This window comes from Lissotriton helveticus, chromosome 6, assembly GCF_964261635.1.
Source record: "Lissotriton helveticus chromosome 6, aLisHel1.1, whole genome shotgun sequence".
NCBI lineage: Eukaryota > Metazoa > Chordata > Amphibia > Caudata > Salamandridae > Lissotriton > Lissotriton helveticus.
The window spans coordinates 548,103,038-548,128,145 of record NC_136067.1 but is presented as its reverse complement, the minus strand read 5'-3'; positions in this window follow the sequence as shown (position 1 = coordinate 548,128,145).

Here is a 25,108-nt window from a genome sequence, read left to right as displayed (position 1 = left end):
GCTGCCCGCCGCATCTACGTTTTCGCAAGTGTTTACTCCCGCGAAATTGTATAGTATTCTAGTTGGCAAGTGCGACCAAGCAAACAAATCCGCTTCGCACGGATTTACGAATTTTCGGTAAGTTCGCGAGAGTTCGCGGATTGCGAACTTACCGAAAATCCGCAAAATCCGCGAGCGGAACGGATTTTACGCCCATGCTTACTTATAGATTGTTTTCTAGCGCTCACGTCATAAATACGTTGAGTCATCAGCATGTGGGAACACACATTTTAGGGAGGTCCCCTGTTGTTGAAGTGGCCAAATCTGCAGGGGTGACTGCAACAATTGCTGTGATTACTCTTTCTAAAACAAGGATAGATAATAACATACTGGCTGCTGTTAATGCTAGCAGAGACAGCATCTCCTTACCTAAAGGATTTCCAACTAAATATAATTATCATTTAAGTAAACAAAATGTTCCCTCTGTAACAATTCCAGGAATTGGGGATTGTATGATTCCCAACCAAGACCCCAGACTAGCTTTAGTAGTATGCTGTGCATGAACGTGTTGCTTCTGCACACGCAGGTGAGGCAGCCACAATTTTGTTGCCACAGCAATGTTATTGGTGGCATGGCTTATATCAACAGGCCAAAAATATTTCCTCTGTTTTGACATATGTCAAGAACTAAAGGCTTCCATCGTGTCTCGTCCACCACAGACATGCTTGTTAATTTTTAACAAACCTTTCAGCTGCATTAATTTGGACCACTGTGGTCCTCTGATTTCGAGAACTGTGTTTAAATGTATCCTAGTTGCAGTTGATTCTTGCTAAAGTTTCCTCTGGGTTTGGGATGGGTGGAACTTGTAACGTTTTACTCGGCAGAATTCAGCAGAGGTACATAAAAACTCTGCGAGATTCACAGGAGTTCCGCCTAACCCTAACTATCCCCTATCGTCCTAACCAAATGCCTGACGCTGCTCTCCAGATTTATTAGGTAGTGCTAAACTGTCATTAATATTTGGGGATACCCTTGTGGTAGTTATGACTAGGCACAGATTTATTGGGAATCAGTTCCATTTAGATGCTCCATGGTCACAGATGTAATGGCGGTCAATATTTCTCCAACAATGACCAATGCTTAGTTTCATGTGCCAACTGGTCCCTTTACTGAAGAGGCAGGAGCCTTAAGAAATAGCAAACTCACTGCCACAGTTCCTCCATTTAAAGAACAACTTTTCTGCAACTACCTAATAATGATCTTCAACACAGTTAAGGAGAACGTAATATATCAATACTGAAACCACAGCAAAAAATAGGGGTCTGTAGCCCAATTCCCCACACCATTTGAAAGCCCGATTATAAGCTAATAGTTATAGGTGCTCGGGAAACAATTCCTGGTGACTTAACTGTAGGTACTCCCTTTGGCTAGATCTCTCTCCTTTACATTCTTCCACTGGCTCGTATGTTGATTGTCATCCTTCCAGATATTTTCAGTTTAAATCAAGAGCCAAGTGCACACACACAAGCCAAACAAGGTGGATTGCTGAGCTATCAAACATTTATTGCTACACAACTGACAAATGCTATAAAGCTGCCATGATAAGATGAGGCTGTGCCTCAAGTTGTGTGCTTCCTGCGGAGCCCAGTTCCTGCTCCTACATGTCTTTGCGGCACAAAGCATTTAGCTCTGATTGGCTAAGGGAACATGGATACTTTCTAGCGTATATAAACTAGCTGCTTGCATTACAACTGTCACTGGGGATAAGATGGAGAGACAGAGGGAGGGTGGGCGAAAGCAAAGACATTTTATCAGCTGTAAGTAACACTCGATAGCGGATGTGTACACTATATCTCAAGGAAAACATAACAGTCACTGCAAGTAATCTGCTGCTGAGTTAGGCTCCGGGTGAGTGTCTGTTCTACAGCTGCAAGCAAGCTAGTGAGGACTGTCACTTTCATTACATTATCGTTCCTACTGCTTGTTTGTCTGCAACTATTAACACAAAATGTGTCTATGGCTTTACAGAGATCAAGAAAGATACATGTGTGTCATTGGCATATTCATTGGGGTGGGTGCCGGTAAACTCCACCACGTGTCAGTTGGCAGTGCGGAGGGGTAAAACTCCTAGTAATAATTGCACGTGTAGCACTAAATGTATCAGCTATTTTAATCAAAAATGGATTTCATTTTACAATAGCTTGAAGCTTTCTGTGTATGCTTGCTAATTTTTATGGCTCTAATAGGCCCAGAAGTCATAAGGGTTATGGTTGTATCGTTCCTCATTTCGTAGAAGCTTAAATTTACTTTCAATTCTCGCAAGGGGAAGTGTGACTTTGGGAGAACAGTGAGCGTAGTATTGTATGTGTGAGCAATATATTCTCACCAAGGACAGCCAGCACTTCCTCAGGGAGAAGATCCTGTCACCTGCTCATGCTTAGACACAAATTTGCTGAGAGCAAAATAATTTTCACATGATTAGCTCCATTGACTTCGTATTGAGAAAAGCATATGTGTATATATATATATATATATTCACTGAAAAAACCATAGGTTTTACAAACGTTATAGTTAGGAATTAGCATTTAAAAATCCTAGCAAATTCATTGAAAAAACCATAGGTTTTATATCAGTTATAGTTAGCTGGACAATTTACTCATACAAAACCATTGAAATTCCCACGTTATAGTTAATTGTACTCACTATAACTGGCGCCCCCTCAAAGCACTGCTAATGACGTCACATATTACATTACTCATGACATAGTCAGTGACATCACACATTTTTTTGTTAATTGTGCAACGTTTTTTAAATGCTAACCCCTAAATAAAATATGTGTAAAATTCTTTATTTTTCAATATGAATTTAAATACAACATCAAAACACTGAAAGTAGTTTTTTACTCTTTTCTTTATTGCCTTCCCTTAGTTCTTTAGATCCTTTAACTCACTCCCCTACTCTTAGTCCCATTTTTTCAGTTACTCTTCAACTTCTCTTTTGTCACTCACCATACTTCCTTTTTCTCACTCTTTCACTCAGTCCCTTCCTTTCCTCAGTCAATTCAATCACTCATTTATGCACTACACTTTCATTCAAAAAAATGAACGACATAGTGTTTAAGAATATAACTCTCTTTATAAGATTGAATAAGTTCTGAAAAGAACTTTTTTTTTTCTTTTGTTGTTTTATATTTTTTTTCTTTTTTTTTAATGTTGAGATTTTTTTTTAAGAAAATTCAAGAACGGTAACAAGGAAACTGTTCAACTGGAATACAATAACTGAAAAATAGGAAAAAAATGATCTCCTTTCAGAGCATTTATGACTCTGAATCATGCGTTCAATTATATTCAGGCTCTGTTCTCCATGAACAATAATATCAAAACATTTGATGCACCGCATTTGCACATGTCCCAAATATGGCCTAACGTCCATTTCTGCTGTTGCTGGCGATGGAGGTGGAGCTGTAGATGTGCTGGCCACAGCTGGTGGAATCTGCTGGGCCACAGCTCTTGTGGCTGCTTGGGCATATTGCACAGGGTGCACATTTTTCACATGTCTTAACATCGTATGTATAGAAAAAGAGTATTTTTAAGAGGGTTTCCCCTTGAAAGAACAGTACCACAAAGGGTACACATTACTTTAGGAGCATTTACCTTTTTTTGATGCTCAGGAAAAGTAAAAAAACTTCCAAATAAATGAAGATTTCCCTTTCTTAGCTGGCTGACGATATTCCATGTGGGAGTCAGAAGAAGAAGATGATGTTTCTTGTCTTTCTGCCATCCTGTTCTATTTCTGTCTCCAGCCACAGAAAGGGTGCTTCTTCCAAGAGAATAAAGCAAATAGTGAGGGAAATGGGTGGGGTTTTGAAGATTCTAGATCTGTAACTAATATTAACCAATGAAAAATGTTGTTTTTGAGTCACATGACTTGACTTTTTTTTTTTAAATTCAATTGTGAGGTGCGCGACCGGGTGCACGCAAAACGTATGTTTTGAAACTTTTATGTAAATCGAGTTGAACGCCATTTTGAGACGGGGTGCGCGACCGGGTGCGCGCACCCCGCTATTTTTCAACAAAAAAAAACATTTTTTTGACCCGTCGAGATTCTTCTGGGACCCCTTGAGAAGGTCTAGGAGGTCAGGGTGTCTCTACCTTGCCTCCTTTTTACGTTTTGAAACTTTTATGAAAATCGGGCAAAACGCCATTTTAAAGCGTCGTGCGCACACCCGGTCGAGCACGTCAAGTCATGTGACTCAAAAACAACACTTTTCATTGGTTCATAGTAGTTTTAGTTCTAGAATCTTCAAAAACCCCACCCATTTCCCTCTTTATCTGTTTCATTCTCGTGGAAGAAGGACCCTCTCCAGCTTCTCAGAGAAAATATTGAAATGGCAGCCAGACAGGAATCATCGCCATCTGATTCTGATGGACAGTATCGACCTCCTCAACGGCGCGTAAAAGAATCTTTTATCTGGCAATTTTTTAAATATCCTGAAGGACTAAAGAAGGTGAATGCACCTAAAGTTACGTGCACAATTTGTGACACTGTCCTTTCTAGGGGAAACCCTTCAAAAAATATTCATTTTCAATTCACACAATGATGAGACATGTGAGGCAAGTGCACCCTGCGCAGTTTGCGAAGGCATCCACTAGAGCCCTGGCCACACAACTGCCACCAGCTGTGGCCAGCACTTCATCGGCACCACCTCCATCTCCTTCAACTGCTGAACTGGACCTGAGGTGGAAAAGCGCATCAATGAGCATGTGTGCACAAGAAAGAGATAATTTTTTTAAAATTCAATTTTTTGTTGTTCCTGTTGAATATTTTTGAAGTTCAGGATTTCAGTTTGCGTTTAAAAAAAACCCCCAAAAATATAAAACTTTGTTAAAAAAAAATACAAAAAAGAAAGCCAAAAAAAAAAGTTCTTTTCAGAACTAACTCATTTTTCAAAAAAGAGCTCTATTTCTTATGCACTGTGTCATCTTTCTTTTGAATGAATGTGTAGTGTATAAATGGCTACCTGAAATGAATGACAAAAATGGAGAAAGGGACTGAGCAAATGAGTGAGTAAAGGAAGTATAGTGACTGAAGAAAGTGAAGTAAAAGGATGACTGAATCAATGAGGCAGATGTACGTTACATGGTGCATCTTTGCAAATCAGCAGCGATGCGCCAAGTAACCTACGACACGATACAAAAGGGGATGATGGACGGAGCGTTTGAACAAATCAAACACTCACCCCCAGTCAACTGATCTGGGTTTAATCCATCACCATTCTTTAGTTCACTCAGCCACCACAGTTCAGACATGGCTATATGCAAATCAGTCTGACCCTGTGCCTTGTGGGAACAGTCCAGCCCGAACTGCCAAGCCATGTCTTCCATGGACCGGAAACAAGCATCCTGGGACTGGTTTCGGATTCATAATCCTCATCAGCCAGGCTATCTTGAATCCAGTGGCCAAGTGAACAAGGGACTCACGTCTGAGCACACCCTGCCACACTTAGGGCGAACAAAGCGATACAAAAGGGGATGATGGACGGAGCGTTTGAACAAATCAAACACTCACCCCAGTCAACTGATCTGGGTTTAATCCATCACCATTCTTTAGTTCACTCAGCCACCCCAGTTCAGACATGGCTATATGCAAATCAGTCTGACCCTGTGCCTTGTGGGAACAGTCCAGCCCGAACTGCCAAGCCATGTCTTCCCTGGACCGGAAACAAGCATCCTGGGACCGGTTTCGGATTCATAATCCTCATCAGCCAGGCTATCTTGAATCCAGTGGCCAAGTGAACAAGGGACTCACGTCTGAGCATACCCTGCCACACTTAGGGCGAACAAAGCGATACAAAAGGGGATGATGGACGGAGCGTTTGAACAAATCAAACACTCACCCCCAGTCAACTGATCTGGGTTTAATCCATCACCATTCTTTAGTTCACTCAGCCACCCCAGTTAAGACATGGCTATATGCAAATCAGTCTGACCCTGTGCCTTGTGGGAACAGTCCAGCCCGAACTGCCAAGCCATGTCTTCCCTGGACCGGAAACAAGCATCCTGGGACCGGTTTCGGATTCATAATCCTCATCAGCCAGGCTATCTTGAATCCAGTGGCCAAGTGAACAAGGGACTCACGTCTGGGCATACCCTGCCACACTTAGGGCGAACAAAGCGATACAAAAGGGGATGATGGACGGAGCGTTTGAACAAATCAAACACTCACCCCCAGTCAACTGATCTGGGTTTAATCCATCACCATTCTTTAGTTCACATTCTTTAGTAACCTACGACAAGCAAAACCACCCAAGCGCCACTACTGATGTTCCACATTAAAATGTGGCACACCATGGGACAAAAACGGCACAGATGTGTGACGCATCTGCACCGTAAAGATGTTGCACTGCTAGAGTTGCGTCGCATGCTCGATGCAGCTCCAGCAATGCTCCTGGGGGGCCCATTCAACTACTGCTGCGTCAAGCCTTACGCCTGCTTCACTCAGGCACAGGGTTTTGACATAGCATTGGCCTAAAAGTGATTGAGTGAAATCTTGTAGATTTCACTTAGCCATTTTTAGCAGGCGTTCCTGCGCAGGAACATCCCCCCCTGCACCATAACGCCTCCTTAAGGCGCTGGGCTTTACAACGTGACGCACCTCCCAGATGTGTCACGTTGTAAATAACACGCACCATGGTGCATCTTTTGCACCGATGCTGTGTCACAAAAGTGACCAACGCAGCCCCCTGGCACAATTGCAGAGGAGGAACTAATTCCCCTTGCATACTGGGGGTCCCTGGAAGCCAACTAGCCCACCAGGAACCTCCAGTATTTCCCAGGGGGCTGCATTGCAGAGAGGTGTAATGAGGCCACACCCTTTTTTACACCTCTCTGCAGCGCAGCCCACGGGCGCGTTTGCAGAGGGGGAACTAATTCCCTGGGAGGCAACTAGCCCACCAAGAGCCTCCAGTATGTGCCAGGGGGCTGCGTTGCTTTGCCCCGGAGGGCGGCGGTCCCCGGGGCAGTGGGGGGGGGGATTGGGCACCCCCACACTTCTTTATCACTATGCCCCCACAATTTGGTCCCCCTGGGGGGTAATTTTTAAATGAACATACCGGGGTTTTTAAAAAAAACATTTTTGGCCTTGGGGGTCCTTGTGGGACCCCATGAGCAGGCCTAGGGGTCAGGGTGCTTCTAGCCTGCCCCCTTTTTGTGTTCTACACATTTGTTTTTCTGCTTTCCTCGGTCTACCGAGCACAAGATGGCTGCCAACACTTCCTGGTTTGAAGTGTTGAAAGCCAATGAGCATGCAGCTTGTGCTCGAGAAATTTTAGAAATCAAAAAGGGGGCAGGGTAGAAGCACCCTGACCCCCTGAGCAGGCCTAGGGGGTCAGGGTGCTTCTACCCTGGCCCCTTTTTGAGTCCTACACTTTTTTTTTCTGCTTTGAGGCACAAGATGGCTGCCATCCATTTCTGTTTTGGAGTGTTGACAGACAGTGGCAGTCAATCAGCCTGAAGCTCGTGCACGGCAAGGTGCGCGCACGGTGCGCGCTTATAGATATATAATTGATTTCAATTTTAATTTTCTCAGGAACTACTCGAGGGATTTACACTATTTAACCAAAAGGGTGATCTGCGTACAAGACTCTACCATTTTGCCAAGTTTGGTGTAATTCCATTCAGCGGTTCGGGCTGTAGCCGTGTCTAAAGGTCCTATGGAAATTAACATGGGGTAAACATGTTTTTGGACCCCCTTTTTTTCTCGGCCCCCGCTTGACGAATCTACCCGAGACTTTCATGGAAGGAGCACAGCGGAGCTGGCCAAAATTGTGGAAAATTACAAGCAAATTCCTCAACCGGCGCCAGAGTTATTCCCAATAGAATGTTGCGGATTTCCTATGTAACAAGGTCCTAACTATCGTTCCCAGGTGTGCGCTCCAGTAGGTGCACCCTGAGCGCACCACAGGGAAAAACAGTGTAAAAAAGTATAGTAAAAAAAAATGTTGAGGGTTTAGAGGAAGGGTAGCTCTGAAAAGAGCTGTTGTGTTATGTGGGTGTTTTTTGTACCTACAAGTAGGTAGCAATGCAGAGTCTTAGATTCAAGAGGAAAACTCTATTCCCCTCATCTGTAAAATGCACACCATCTCTCCTATAGATGTCTTGCATGTTGTAACGCAAGTTGTTGTGGTAAATAGAACCCATACCAATACCATAGTTTCTGAGGAAAGAAGATTTAATCACATGTTTCCTTGCTTTCTCAATCTGTGGACAAAATTGGTTGGACCAGTTCCATATTGGCCTTTGGCATATATTAGACAATACCAAGGCAGTTTTTGGAAAAAGTAACATCAATTGCCCAAAGATGTCCTTTAAAAGCATTTCCAGACCTACCCCAGTCAAAGTGCCCAGGTCATTGCCACCACAGTGCACAATTATGAGGTCAGGGTGTGGTAGATGCATAAAGGATTTTACCAATGGTATCAACTCGTGACTTCTCAATCCTCTCTGTCCAATCCATACAATGTCCACATTTGGTATATATATATATATATATATATATATATATATATATATATATATATATATATATATATATATATATATATATATATATATATATATTACCTACTGGCGATCGCCAGTAGGTAGTTATAGTTAGGATTGGCTACCATAGGAAATCCGCAACATTTTATTGGGAATAACTCTGGCGCCGCTTGAGGAATTTGTGTGTAATTTTCCAAAATTTTGGCCAGCTCCGCTCCGCTCCTTCCCTGGAAGTTTTGGGGGGATTCGTGAAGTGGGGGCTGAGAAAAAAGGGGGGTCCCAAATCGTGTTTTCACCATGTTAATTTCCATAGGACGGTCTGACAAGTCTACAGCCCGAACCGCTGAACGGAATTATACAAAACATGGCAAAATTGTAGGGACTGGTACGCAGATGTGCCTTTGCTATATTTGGTGAAAATTGCTCCAGTGGTTTTTTTGAAAATTAACTTCAAAAACACATATATATTTAAAAGCGCTCTCCGAGCGCTCACAGGTGCGCGTACCGGGGAGCGCACCCGCGCGCTATGGGAGTGCGCGAGCGGAAATCTGATTGGCTGTCGGGTGTCTGTCAACATTCTAAACAGTCCGGAGAGTCCGCCATCTTGTGTCTCGGTAGAATCGAGACACAAAAGGTAAAAAAGAAAGGGGGATATAATTAAAAGGGGGCAGAGTAGACACATCCTGCCCCCCTAGGTTTTCTGAGGGGGGCCTAGAAGGACCCTGAAGGGCAAAAAAACTTTTTTTTGTTTTTAAATTTTTGCGGGGTAAGCGCTGGGTGCGTTCCCAGGTGTGCGCTCCAGTACGCGCACCCTCAGCGCACCACAGGGAAAAACAGTGTAAAAAATTATAGTAAAAAAAAAATTTAGAGTGCTTAGAGGTAGGGTAGCTCTGAAAAGAGCTTTTGTGTTATGTGGGTGTTTTTTGTACCTACAAGTAGGTAGCAATGCAGAGTCTTAGATTCAAGAGGAAAACTCTATTCCCCTCATCTGTAAAATGCACGCCATCTCTCCTATAGATGTCTTGCATCTTGTAACGCAAGTTGTTGTGGTACATAGAACCCATACCATAGTCTCTGAGGAAAGCAGAAACAGATGTATTCACATGTTTCCTTGCTTTCTCAATCTGTAGACAAAATTGGTTGGACCAGTTCCATTTTTGCCTTTGGCGTATATTAGAAAATACCAAGGCAGTTTTTGGAAAAAGTGACATCAATTGCCCAAAGATGTCCTTTAAAAGCATTTCCAGACCTACCCCAGTCAAAGTGCCCAGGTCATTGCCACCACAGTGCACAATTATGACGTCAGGGTGTGGTAGATGCATAAAGGATTTTACCAATGGTATCAATTGGTGACTTTTCAATCCTCTCTGTCCAATCCATACAATGTCCACATTTGGTAAATCAAGGTTGTAAATACCTCTGTTAGCTGCGTATTCTTGACTCCAGTGGACAAAGCTATGACCCACAAACCAGACTTTTGGCATCTTGAAGGTAGATGTGCTTGTATTCAGATGAGTTGTAGAAATGAAATGGCAGTTTGAAAGTAGGAGTTATGTAAAAAAGTAGTTGAGATTCAGTGCACTTGAAAAACAAAAAATGATTGGTGCTTTCTTAACATTCTCCACTGAAAACTACGGTGCATGTTTTTGTTTTTTGAAAGAAGTCATTTCAATGGTTGAGGAAAAGTCATTTCAAGAAACACTGCACATGATTAGCAGGTACATTGAGTGGTCAAACACCCTTGCTACTTTTGTTTTGCAACATAGTATGATGAACTTCTGAACTGTGTGCTGGGTGAGGAGGGAGTCACCATGGTAACAGGGGAATGAGCACTGGGGGATGGGTGAATGTTATATGACTTTCAAAGTGTTCAAAAGTACAATCAATTAAAATGTGCAGTTTCTTACTCCACTTCATTAACTCCTTCTCTTACTCCTTCTGTCCTCTTACTTCTACACTCCCCTTCCCTCATTCTCTCTCTGTTAGCCTCATTCTCTCCGTCCCCTTAGTCTCTCACTCCTTTTCTATCACGCTCACTCCCTATAACTCAGCCATACTCCTACACTCACCTTCTTTCAGACCTTTTCCTTTACTTTCCTTCCTCTGTCTTCCCATCCTTCGCTACTTCACTCTTTTCCCTTCCCTTATTCCCCATACTCCATTTCAATAACTCCTTCTCGCAATCCCTCTGTCCTCTAACTTACTCACTCCCCTTTTCTCACTCTCTCTCTGTTACCCACATTCTCTCTGACCTCTTAGTCTCTCACTCCTCTTCTATCACGTTCACTCCCAATAACTGAGCCATACTCCCACACTCACCGTGTTTCAGACCTTCTCCTTTACTTTCTTTCCTCTCTCTTCCCTTCCTTTACTCCTTCACTGTTTTCCCTTCCCTTACTCTCCTTACTCCACTTCATTAACTCCTTCTCTTACTCCGTCTGTCCTCTTACTTCTACACTCCCCTTACCCCATTCTCTCTCTGTTAGCCTCATTCTCTCCGTCCATTTAGTCTCTCAATCCTCTTCTGTCACGCTCACTCCCCATAACTCAGCCATACTCCCTCACTCACCTTCTTTGAAACCTTCTCCTTTACTTCCCTTCCTCTCTCTTCCCATTCTTTGCTCCTTCACTCTTTTCCCTTCTCTTACTCCCCTTACTCCACTTCAGTAACTCCTTCTCTCGATCCCTCTGTCCTCTAACTTACTCACTTCCCTTTTCTCACTCTCTCTCTGTTACCCACTTTCTCTCCATCCTCTTAGTCTCTCACTCCTTTTCTATCACGCTCACTCCCTATAACTGAGCCATACTCCTACACTCAACTTCTTTCAGACCTTTTCCTTTACTTTCCTTCCTCTGTCTTCCCATCCTTCGCTACTTCACTCTTTTCCCTTCCCTTACTCACCTTACTCCATTTCAATAACTCCTTCTCTCAATCCCTCTGTCCTCTAACTTACTCACTCCCCTTTTCTCACTCTCCCTCTGTTACCCACATTCTCTCTGTCCTCTTAGTCTCTCACTCCTCTTCTATCACGCTCACTCCCTATAACTGAGCCATACTCCCACACTCACCTTCTTTCAGACCTTCTCCTTCACTTTCCTTCCTCTCACTTCTCTTTCTTTACACCTTCACTGTTTTCCCTTCCCTTACTCTCCTTACTCCACTTCACTAATTCCTTATCTTACTCCGTCTGTCCTCTTACTTCTACACTCCCCTTCCCTCATTCTCTCTCTGTTAGCCTCATTGTCTCCATCCCTTTAGTCTCTCACTCCTCTTCTGTCACGCTCACTCCCTATAACTCAGCCATACTCCCACACTCACCTTCTTTCAGACCTTAACCTTTACTTTCCTTCCTGTCTATTTCCTTATTTTGCTCCTTCACTCTTTTCTCTTCCCTTACTCTCCTTACTCCACTTCACTAATTCCTTCTCTTATTCCCTCTGTCCTCTTAGTTCTACACTCCCCTTCCCTCTTTCTCTCTCTGCTAGCCTCATTCTCTCTGACCCCTTAGTCTGTCACTCCTCTTCTATCACGCTCACTCCCTATAACACAGCCACACTCCCTCACTTATGTTTCTTTCCTCCCTCACTCAGGGCCTCATTTATGAGAAATGACGCATCGCTGCGTGAAAGCAGTGATGTGTCACTTCTCAGTGCGCTCTCCTTGCGACATTCCTGATGCGTCATATTTAATGTATGACGCATCATGTCGCAAGGAGTTACAGATACGTCAGAATTTCTGACGTATCTGTAAGCGCAAAAGTGACGCATTGCTGGAGTGTGTCACAAAAGTGACGCAACTCCAGCAATGCATCCTTTCACATGGGGCAAGCCCCATGTGAAAGGGCCTGCGTCAGTCTTATGCCTGCTGTGAGGCAGGCGCAAGATTTTGACGCAACGGCGTCCTAAAAGTGACGCAGTGAAATCTCATAGACTTCACTGCGTCACTTCTACGACCCTTCCTTGCGTCAATATGCCCCCTTTGCATACATTATACCTGGCGCAGGTATAATGTGGCACAGGGGTTACAAAGTAACGCATCTACGTAGATGCGTTACTTTGTAAATATGACTCAACAAGGCGCATTTTTTACACCACTGGTGCGTCACAAAAAGTGACGCACCGGCGGCGTAAAAGTGACGCATGGCCTCATAAATTAGGCCCTCAGTCTTCTACTTTCAATTTTTCTTTCACTTTCTCTGTCTCTTCAGTCCCTTACTTACCTTGTCTCACACTCACTTGCCTTTATCCAGTATGTATCTCCACTCTTTCCTAAACCTCACTGCTCTTTTCTTACCCTTCCACACCCCCGTTCCTTTACTACATTTTCTTCACTTATCCTCATTCGTCACTCTCCTTCTCCTTACTCTCCTTCCCCACACTCACCTTCTTTTAGTCCCCCTACTTCACTTCCCTTCCCCTCTTGTCCCTTTCTTTGCTTTCTCACTCATTTTCCTCTCCTCTCTCACTGCACTCCACTTCAGTTACTCATTTTAATTTTTTTAAGAATACAGCTCTTTTTTGAGAATTGGAGGTAGTTCTTAAAATAACTTTTTTTTTTCTTCTTTTTTCATTTTGTTCTCAACAAAAACAAAAACAGGGAATGGCAAACTGCTCAACGGGAGCAAAAAAAAAAATCAAAATTAGGGCTGGGGACAGCAGCGGTGGTTCTCTATTGTTCGAACAATGTTCATAATACTTTGTTCACCATAACAAAGTAGTTCATCACAAAGTTTGCATTTGATTGTGGCTTCATTAAAAACAGGCTGAATATTTGGGATCAGCTGTTCTGGTCGCCCCCTCACCGATACAGTTACTCCTCCTGTTGAAGTAGAAGCACCATCCCTTGGAGCCTCTCGTGCCAGAGCCCTGACACTCTCCCGGGAATACATAGTTCTGGGGGTGCCTCCTCTGGACATGCCGAATCATAGTTGAATTTCCAAAACTGTACTCCCTTCTGGGGTCTCCTCGGGAAAGTACAGTCTGGCAGATCTTACACTCCACCTTTGGAGCATTTACTTTTTTAAGTCCCTCAGGTATAGAAAAAAAGTTCCAAATAAAATGTTCTTTCACCTTCGACTGGGAAGGCTCTTCATCAATGAAACCATCTGACTCTTCACTGCTGCTGGATGCTCTGGCAGCCATTCTATCCACAAATTGTTAGCACAGAAAAAAAGAGGTCTTGCTCTCACCAAAGTGAAAGAAGAAGTGAAGGGAAAGGGTGGGGTTTTCATTAGTTGTAAAAAAAAACTGTTAACAACGAATGAAAAGAGTTATTTTAAGGTCACATGACTTGACACGCTTATGCTGCGCGCACCGGAGCGCTTCCGGGGTGCTTATGTGGCGCGAACGTAGGCGCTTCCGGGGGCGCTTAAGCGGCACGCCTTAGTGACATTTTGGTAGCTTTTCGGAAATGCAAAATCATTTTCATTCGGAAAATCAAAAATACTACTTTTATAAGTATGGTACTGAATGTCTTGCATTATTATTTAGTTTTCATATGAAATAGCGCTCTCGCTGCGCTCTCGGGAGAGCTTACCGGTGGGCGCACCCTGAGCGCTCCAAGACAAAATGGTACGGGTAAGCTTACCGGTGTGCGCACCCTGAGCGCACCAGGAAAAAATGATAAAAAAAAGAAAAATACAGTGAACAAATACATTTTTTTTAAAAATAATTATAATTAATAGTTATAAAAAACAGCTAATAAAAAAAAGAAAAAAATCGTAGGTTACAAAGTCGATATACAAAGGAATTAACTTTTAAAAAACTATGAAATTCACTGAAAAAACCATAGGTTTCACAAACGTTATAGTTAGAAATTAGCATTTAAAAAACCTTTGAAATTCACTGAAAAAACCATAGGTTTCACAATCGTTATAGTTAGGAATTAGTATTTAAAAAACCTTTGAAATTCACTAAATAAACCATAGGTTTCACAATCGTTATAGTTAGGAATTAGCATTTAAAAAACCTTTGAAATTCACTGAAAAAACCATAGGTTTCACACCAGTTATAGTTAGCTGAACATTTTACTCATTCAAAACCATTGAAATTCCCACGTTATAGTTAGTTGGACTCACTATAACTCGCGCGCCCGCAATCCACTGCTGATGATGTCACATATTACATCATTCATGACATGGTCAGTGACATCACTGATGACATCTCAAATGACATCACTGATGACATCACTGATGACATCATCCATGTGATAATATAATGCACCTCCTCACACTCTAATCTAAACTTTTATACATCCAGTGTTGTGTTGAATACAGACTACCATTCCTGAAACCATTGACACAGCAATACCACTTACTACATACACACTCACTGATTCATAAATCTACACACACATCCACTCATTCACCCATACAATCACTCATACATACAGTCACTCATCAATAAAACACTATCATATGCACTCATACACCTATACAGACATTCACACAGTGCCAGTCATCCAAGGAGTTACTCTCTAATCTACTCAGTAATGAAAAGAATCAATCACATCCCCATTTCCTCATCTATACAGTTATACACACATAACCTTACTTATTCAAACATATACTAACACATACCTACTCTCTTTTACAATCACTTATACAAGTACACATTGATCCATACAGTCACTTACGCAATCACAGGCTCTCATGTATAGTCATTGATATATGCCAACTGTCACATGCACTGTTTTTTACATATGTACTTACTTGGACATGTAGCACTGAGACATCTATTCACTCACCAACTCACCCATGCACACAGTCAACCACACATACAGCTGTTTCCACATGTACTCTTGAACCCATACTCCAAGTGAATCAACTGCTCACACATCTATGAACCGAGTCACACACCTCCCAGCCACTCCCACACACACTCAGCCTCACATACAAATACTTGGGCAACCAATCAATAACCCATATAGTCAGTCATATAGCTACTGATCAACACATGCAGCAGCTTACACAACAACAGACATAATGATGCACACATTCAGACAGTTTAGTCACTAACCTATGCATTCAGTGAGAGACATTTAATCATTCACTCATACAGACACTCATGCATACACTCATTCTTCAATATGTAAAACATATTTTAACTTTACAGGAACACACATTCACTGGATGATGTCATCAGTGATGTCATCAGTGATGTCATTTGAGATGTCATCAGTGATGACATCAGTGATGTCACTGACCATGTCATGAATGATGTAATATGTGACATCATCAGCAGTGGATTGCGGGCGAGCGAGTTATAGTGAGTCCAACTAACTATAACGTGGGAATTTCAATGGTTTTGTATGAGTAAAATGTTCAGCTAACTATAATTGGTGTGAAACCTATGATTCTTTCAGTGAATATATATATATATATGACAAAACAATCTCAATGCCACGACAGGCACTTCTGGCGCAACACAAGGGCACAGACTCCCTAAGCTGGTGAAATAGATGAAAGTTTATTTACTCATCAAAAGGTCCAACATGACGCGTTTCAGCTGCCACACATGCAGCCTTGATCACATAGGGCTCTGTGTGAACATGTGCAACGTATATACAGGATAAGACAGCAGTCTGATTTCTATGTCTATTGTAGTGAATAAGTAGTTTTACTACATCTTTTACTATGCATTTACATTATCATGCATGTTATTTTACTGCAGATAGGAAAACAAGCTCACCTATGTCGTGACGAGCATATGAGTGAACAGAGCGAACAGACTAAATGCAGTCAAAACTGTCACTGCTTGCAAGTATTAAGGTACATCAATTTACAAGCAAAACATCAGATTAGACTTTGGCAAAATCAAATGGAAACTTCCTGACGCTAGGATTTTACCCAGAGGCAACGCATGCATGAAATCATGCAGAAGATAAATGTTTTCATCTGGAGACAGCACCGTGCCTTTTGTAGTATCCGGCTGGATACATTCTAGTGTTTAGCCTGTGATGTAAGACACTCTACACCCACCCACCACAGGCGTAACCAGTCAGGTGACTCTGTTAATAAAAGAGGCCAGGTGCACGTCCCCGGGCCAGTTACAGTACCCAAGTACACTGCGTTTGTGTTGTCATTTACACAGCATGTGGGCCTAAGGCCCAGCACACCACCATGGCGACGAGCGGGTCGACACCCGTGCGTGTGCTTGCAGCTCCTTCGCTCGCCTGAAAGAGGGACAACATAGCCCTTGTCTAGGGCACCCCCTGCTGCCAGCTGAACATATACTGAGTGAGAAAAATAAAAAGGAAGAACGTGTCGTAGCACACACAGCAGTTCGGGGAGCCCCCATGCTGCCATCCAGTACCACGAGAGGCAGACACCTGTTTCAGGTCCTGCAACGCCCTCGCAAGGCAAGTAGACTGCAAATCCCTCCGACAGAAGGCCCAGAAAATGGTATGCCTCGACCTGCAAAGGCATCCACAAGCCACCCCGCCTGCCGTTGTCTGTCACGGGAGGAACTGAGCGCCTCCCCAATTAGATGCGACAAGACAGAGCCAGCTGGGCAGTGACGCGGAAACGAGTGAGTGCTTTGGTCCAGACACCGAAGAAGAATGCACACCACAAGGTACGCCAGGGCACACTACCTTCCTTCGCTCCGTACCGCCCATAGGCTGCCAGCGTTAGATGACCAAACTCAGTGCAGGCCACTCCAGGCAAAGCGGATGCAGACTGTATAAACCCCAGTGGGCCCGTGTGTATTCACGATCCCTGCCAGTAGGAGTTTGCAAGACAATGATGGCGGGAGAGAAAGCTGCCCTGTTGCACCGTTAATGAGCTGCCTCCACGCCGGCATCCCCAGCCCAGCGCGACTCACAAACACTGTCTCTGCCCCTGTGAAATAAGAGCAGCACCACCTACGGCCTGCGTGCTGCACCGCAGCTACCGAACCTACTCGCATGTCTGCTGGTGTCTGTGCAGCAACTGGACAAGAGGCACCGGGATCACATTCCACCAGCCCTGAGAACACTTTTTCCCCAAGCAGCGAGTGTCAGCACAGAGCTCCTTCTGCACAAGAGGCTGCATTGCCGGTGAGGGAGGCCAGCACGAAGTAAATGATTCGAGGCCGTAAATCATACAAAAGTAAAGATGCCCAGCGTGATGCCCACAGTGCCCCCACTTACCTCATGAGAATGCCAGCAGCAAGAGCAGCCTCCTTTCTACGCGTGAAAGCTGCATCACCCACAGTTTCCAGAAGGACTGTGACGGCTGGGGAAGTATAGGCCTACAGTACCACCCAGTGGCCATATGTGGTACTGCATCTTACAGTGTGCATATAAAGGGCCCATGCCAATATGTCTAAAGCAGACACAAACATGTGTGGCAGCCACGTTTCCCATCTCTGACTGGGTGACTCCCTGCCTCAACTCTGCTCCAATGTCAGGGGAGGACCAGGAATGTGAGGTACAGCCAGATAGGCACAGTACAGACAAAACCTATATCTCCAGCACCACCGCATTGGTGGAACTGCCCTCAGCCCGCAAGGTGTGACAACTGCTGCTCTGCCTGGTGTCTTGTGCTCTCCACCTGCCTCAAGGGAACTCTCACACAGCCCTCCAGCACCACTGTGACACTCTTACTGCCTTGACTCGCAGCACCTGGAGAGAGAAAGAGAGATAGAAAGCAGCGCCACGTTTCAGCATGGTACTGAACCCTGCACCAGCTCCTCCAGCTCCTCCAGCACCCAAAACCTACAGCAATCAGTGCAAACGACCGCGACGACCGCAGCGTCACTTGGTGGCTCCCCAGACGCAACGTGCTGAAGAACGGACGTACTGCCTGGCCAGAGCAGATAGCCAGCTGTGCCCCACGACCGTCAGCCTAAGCAGCACGATAAGCCGAAGGAGATGCCCTGATGCATCACTACCCTGCCAGAAGTAGCAGGATCAGCAAGAGAAAATTGCAACGTAATCACTGCAGGAGGATCCACACCAGCGCATCCACAAAGCGGTCAAGCACAAAGAGCGGTCAAGCACACTGACTGCCCACCGCAACCGACATCAGCAGACGAGAGTGGCAGACCAGTGACAAGTGTGGCTGCACTGCACCCTACAGACCAGCAGTACTAGAGCACAGCATCCTACTAACCAGACAGCAACAGCAGTCAACAGATCCCAGAGTGCGCAGCGCCACCACCAGGAAGACAGCCAGCTCACACCCAGTTGCTGAGATGGACTGCACCAGGCACAGCAAGACATGCCCTCAGAGAAGAATGCTCATAGAGTGGCCCTCTGCACCCTGCAAGCGAGAGCAGCAAGGACACCTTCGAAGACAGCAAAGTCTCCAGGTATCTGCCACACTCGTGAGCCCCCAAGGTGCCCCAAGCTGCACCAGTGCAAACCAGCATCATATAGGCAAGAGCCGCAGCTCCACGTCAGGTGCAGGAAACACGAAGGTCACAGCGGAAGACTGGTCCCCCACAAGACTGTCAGAGGAAGGCGCAGAACCCGTGTCCAGATGACGAGGACACCCAGACGATGACACCACCTGCGGAGGCTACATAAGTGACTTGGCTGTGGATCCATTGGCAGTTCCTCAGCGACACCTTTGCGTGGCTCACGTGAAGCTCCGCACGGTCCACACGGTCCCATGACGGCCAGCAAGGAAAGCCATCCAAGAGGCTCCAGTGGCAGAGGAGTCCAGACGAGAGGCAAGTTGAACGTCGCTCAGCAGCCAGGAGTAAAGAGGGTCAGCGAGCACATCACCCCCACAGGAAGGCCTCACTCACTGAGATCGTCTCCAAATCCGAAGTGGATTTCACCACAGCTCCAGATGCATCGGCACTGAACTTTTATACATAGACTTTCTACACCGCGAGACCAGGCCAGTCTAAAGAGCATCGCCAAGGTGACTGAAGGCATCCCGACCATGCGGTCCGAGGCTCCAGCGCTGCCTGGCTGATGGTCTGTATAGACTCATTTGGTGCTATGTGGTATTAATTTGTTTTCATTACAGGTTGGACTCTTGTTTGTTTTTTTTCATTAAAGTTTGGGAGGGATGTAGTTTCCGGCTGGATACATTATAGTGTTTAGCCTGTGATGTTAGACACTCTACACCCACCCACCACAGGCGTCACCAGTCAGGTGACCCTGTTAATAAAAGAGGCCAGGCGCACATGCCCGGGGCCAGATACAGTACCCAAGTACACTGCGTTTGTGTTGTCATTTACACAGCATGTGGGCCTAAGGCCCAGCACACCACACCTTCCATAATAGCAAAGCGTCCAACATGTGTCTAAGAGAAATGGGTGAGATAAAATACCATGGTTTCGGTGCCTCGGGGGTCTCGGAGTCGACGTAATATAAAAAATATATCAAAAGTGTCAAACTGGGCTGAGACAGAGTGTGAGCCCGGGCAGCAGGACGTGCCAAGCTTACTCGAAGCTTGTATCTGCCTCTGTGCGAAGTACTGTGGTGTACCGTGTTGGCTGTGTCATATTTACTTTAGCTTGAGATTGTGCAGACTGTAGTAGGTGGCTGCTGTCTAGCGATAAAAAAGGATAAATAACAGATGCACACCGTGTGAAGTATCGAGGGACATAAAGGGGGACTGTGCTGAAGGGCAGGATGGAGGGGATGTGCGTGACAAAAGTGCACCATGTGTGATGTGGAGGTACTGAAGACCATACTTCTTTAAAAATCCCCTCCAATGCTAGGTACTGGTGATTTAAAAAAATGTTTTTCTTCCTGTTCATGAACTGGAAAATATGTCAAGAATGTCTTAAAGAATCTTGATACCCTTAATGTGCGTAATTATGTGGTATGTGTATCCAGATATGTGTTATTACCTGATGTGATGCATACATCAGGAATAGACAAAATATTTGCTCAAATGCAAAACGCTAAATAAATTATTTAATGGCACTAAAAGTGTTAATAGCAGCTTAAATGCATTATGGATTTACAGGTATAACTCAGCAATGAGAACGTTTTAAAGAAAAGCATAAACAACAAAACATTGCCGAAAAAGACAGACAGCACATTACTTCAAATCGTACAATGAACTCAGCGTGTGCCAGAAAATGAAACAACAAGGTGACTCAGTATTGGGCATGACATATGTATCACAGTGGAGACCTTTGCAATTTGAAAAACAGGGTTTCACAAAAAATGATATAATTCCTCACTGGTGTTGAGTCCCACCGGTGCCTTAGTGTTGAATTGCAAAATGTATTTGCTCTTCATTTGGCACAACAGTTTCTCCCTGTTTCCCCCCTCCTGAGTGTGGGTATGCAGTCTATGACTGAATATTTAAGATGTTCAAGGTTGTTCTGATGTATCTCCTTGAAATGCATAGCGACTAGATATGTAGGGTCACTATTCACAATCGCTCTGAGGTGTTGTAGGATGCGCATGTGTGCTGCTAACTTGGTGCTACCAATGTAGCGAAGATTACAATCACATTCCAGTAGATAAATGGCAAATTCAGTCCGACATGTGAGATGATGTTTGATAATGAGGGGTGTTGCTCTGTTCTACTTTGGTGATGTTTTTTCCAAATGTGTATGCCCTGCAACTGTTGCATTTGAAGAACCCTTTCCTGTCGGCAAACTAGTTAGAATTGTTCTTGAGTTCTGGACTGTTTTTGACCAGGACGTCATGCATGGATCTTGCTCTTTTAAATGTGATGTCGGGACGGGGGAAACTAAAGGGCCAAGGGTTGGATCAGATTTAATGATACCCTGTCAACACTTAAAACGAGGAAGTGTTGGCAGCCATCTTGTGCCTCGGTAGAACCGAGCCACAAGAAAACAGAAAAACAAAGGCGCAAAATAAGAAAAGGGGGTAGGCTAGAAACACCCTGACCCCCTAGGCCTGCTCAAGGGTTCCCACAAGGAACCCCAGGGCCCAAAAATGCATTTTCTTTAAAATTGCCCGAATTCGTGCTGGGTGCGTGAATCCCTCCGAAAAAAATTCAAAAAATGAAGCGCGCTTTGTTTAATTGAAGGCCCGGGGGGGGCAGGGTCCCAGGGGAAGTAAAAAAAATGTGTGGGGAACCCCACTCCACCCACACTGCCAGCCCCCGGGACTTTGCAACAATATTTGCAGGGGGCACGTGGCCCCCCACAGCCCCGGGGACTGCCACACCCGGGGCTTGTTTTTAAATCTGTGGGGGGCTTGGAGGCCCCCCAAGCCCTGGGGAATGCCACCCCTGGGGCTTTTATTCATTAATTAGCTGTGGGAACACAGCCCCCACTGTCCCGGGTAACGCCACCCCCGGGGCTTTGTAAAAAAAATAAAAACACTTGTGTGGGTTGGCTCACCCCCCACATGTCCTGGGGACCGCCACCTCCCCGGGGCACTAATATTTTAATGTGGGGATCCATAATGTACCCCCGAGCCCCGGGGACCACTACCCCCTGGGTCTTTGTCAATGTTGGGAGGGGGGCCACGCGGCCCCCCCTCCTAGAGCCAGTGATGGCCCTTGGGACCAACACCCCCTCAGTGCCCCGGGGAGCCCACCCCAGGACACTGCAGTTTCTCTTCCAAAAACCAAAGCTGATTGCTTTTCCACAAGGGGAACTGCATCTTAGAAGCTATGTGGAATAGCAATGCCGGCTCCCGCAGGAGGCGGGGAACCGGTGGGACAGTGGGGGAATTGAGAACACCCCACAGTCCCAACCGAAATAGCCAGACCCCGGGGGATGGGATCCCCGGGGCCAGAAGTGGCCAGGGAGGTGGGCCACGTGGCCCCCTCCCCATAATATATTTTTTTTCCAAACCGCAAAGGCCGGCTCATCATATGTACTCATACACCTATACATACACTTACACACCAAAGAGTTACTCACACACATAGTCACATATCCAAAGAAAGTATCAAACATCCATTTACTTGCGTATACAGTTATACACACACATCCCGCACTTACTTCTACAAAAACTAACACATACTTGCTCTCTTAAACAATCACTCATAGAAACACATACTCATTTATACAGGTACTCTGCCAATCTCTCACTCTCACATATACTCACTTACATACACTAATACTCACATATACTAGTTTAGAACATATGTAGTTACTCATAAAGACACTGCTGAGACAGTCATTCACTCACCAACACACCCATACACACCCTAATCCACCCATACAGTCCTGCACACATGCTGTCTTCAACACATACAAACAGTGAGTCTCTCATTCATGCATCTATGCACAAAATATTACCTCCAAATAACCACACAGACACTCAGACACTCATACTGATACTCAAAAAATAAACTAATAACCCATTTAGACGCTCATGTAGCTACTCACCAACCCATGCTGCCACTTATACACAAAATGAGAGACTGATACAGATATTTACACATTAAAAGATTACTCACTAACCCATGTATTCACTAAGATACACTTAATCAGTCAGTTACACAATCAGTTTCATACAAACAAAATCATCCATTTAGACACTTATATACCCACTTATTCTTCCATCGACCTCGACATACACATATATAAAACATATTTAAATTTTACAAAAACACACATTCACTGGATGATGTTATCAGTAAGGGTGGGCAGAATTTGTGTAATCGCTTTACACCAATCTCTGCAAAACGGTGAAAAATATCCGCAAACATGCAGAAATTCCACAAACGCGAGGAATTGCTTGTTCGCGATGCTTTTTACCTGTTCGCAATCGCTGTGTGCATGCTCGGGGGAATATCTTGCGAACACGCATTTGGGAACGCAAACAAGCAAAAAATTTTGCGTAGTCGCGGAATGCAGAATTATGGGCAATTTTGCGTTCTCCGCAGAACGCAAAATTACCCAAATTACGCAAAATCTGTGAGCGGAATGGAATTTACCGCCGATGCCTAGTTATTAGTGATGTCATCAGTGATGTCATTTGAGATGTCATCAGTGATGTCATAAGTGATGTCAATGACCATGTCATGAGTGATGTATTATGTGACATCATCAGCCGTGCATTGCGGGGGCGAGAGTGATAGTTAGCTCAACTAACTACAACGGGGGAATTTCTATGGTTTTGTACGAGTAAAATGTCCAGCTAACTATAACATCCCTGAAACCTGTTTTTTTCATTGAAAAAAATATAAATATATATATATATATATATATATATATATATATATATATATATATATATATATATATATATATATATATATATATATATATATATATATACATATATATATATATATATATATATATATATATATATATATATATATATATATATATATATATATTACCTACTGGTGGTCGCCAGTAGGTAGTTATAGTTAGGATTGATTTCCATAGGGAAATCGCAACATTCTATTTGGAATTACTTTGGCGCCGGATGAGGAATCAGCCTGAATTTTTCAGCAACTTTGCCTCGCGGCTCTCCGCTCCTTCCCTAAAAGTTTGGGGGGGATTCGTGAAGCGGGGTCCGAGATAAAAGGGGGGTCCCAAAACGTGTTTTCCCCATGTTAATTTCCATAGGGCGGTCGGTCGCACTTTTAGCTCGAACGGCTGAATGGATTTTCACCAAACTTGGCAAAATTGTAGGGACTGGTAGCCCGATGTACCTTTGCTATGTCTCAAGATATGTGCTCCAGAGGATTTTGAGTAATTTAGGTTCAAAAAAATTTATATATCTATAAGCGCGCCCCGGTACTCGTCCTGGGGTTGCGCTCGGGACGGGAAGCGCACGGGAAGCTGATTGGCTCTCGGGTGTCTGTAAACATTCGAAACAGTCCGGAGCGGCCGCCATCTTGTGTCTCGGTAGGATCGAGACACAAGAGGTGGCAAAAATCAAAGGGGGAAATGACCAAAAGGGGGTAGACCCCCCTGACCCCCTAGGTTTGATGTGGGGGCCATAAAAGGGGCCCGCGGGGCAAAAAAAAAACGTATTTTTTTTTTATTTTCGCGGGGGAACGCCTGGTACGCGCACCGGGGAGCGTACCGGGGAGCGTACCCTGGAGAAAAAAGAATGAGTTTTCAAAAAAAAGTTGCATTTTTTTATAAATTAGAGGTAGTTCTGAAAAGAACTGTTTTTTTATTCTTTTTGTTATTTTATATTTTTTTAATTGTTTTTTGGAAATTATTTTACTTTTTTTTGCTTTTCTTAACAATTTTATATTTGTTTTGTATTTTTTCTGGGGGGCAAACAAAACACAGGGAATTGCAAACAGCTCAACTTGAGCAAAAAAAAAATAGAAAAAAATTAAGGTCGCTTGCTGCAGTGATGGTTGTCTGCAGCTCGATTGAGTAAAGTGATGCTTTGCTCACCATATGAAATTGATTTGTTGCAATATTTGCAAACAAATTTATAATCCCCAAACTTATTTTGTACATTAGGGACCATCTGCCTAGCCTCTGCATCCAATAGAGTGGGTTGATTGGAGGCGCTTGAAGAAGAAGGATGGGAAGGGTTCTTGGTCAGTTCCCTGACCTCTGCTGCTGAATAATTGTTCGGGTGCTTCCTCTGCATATGCCTATTCATCGTGTGGTTCCTAAAAGAATACTTCTTCTTTGGGTTCCCTCTTGACAGTTCTTGGCCACAGATGAGGCAAGTCACCTTAGCTGCATTCACCTTTTTAGTACCCCTTGGCATCTTGAAAAAGTTC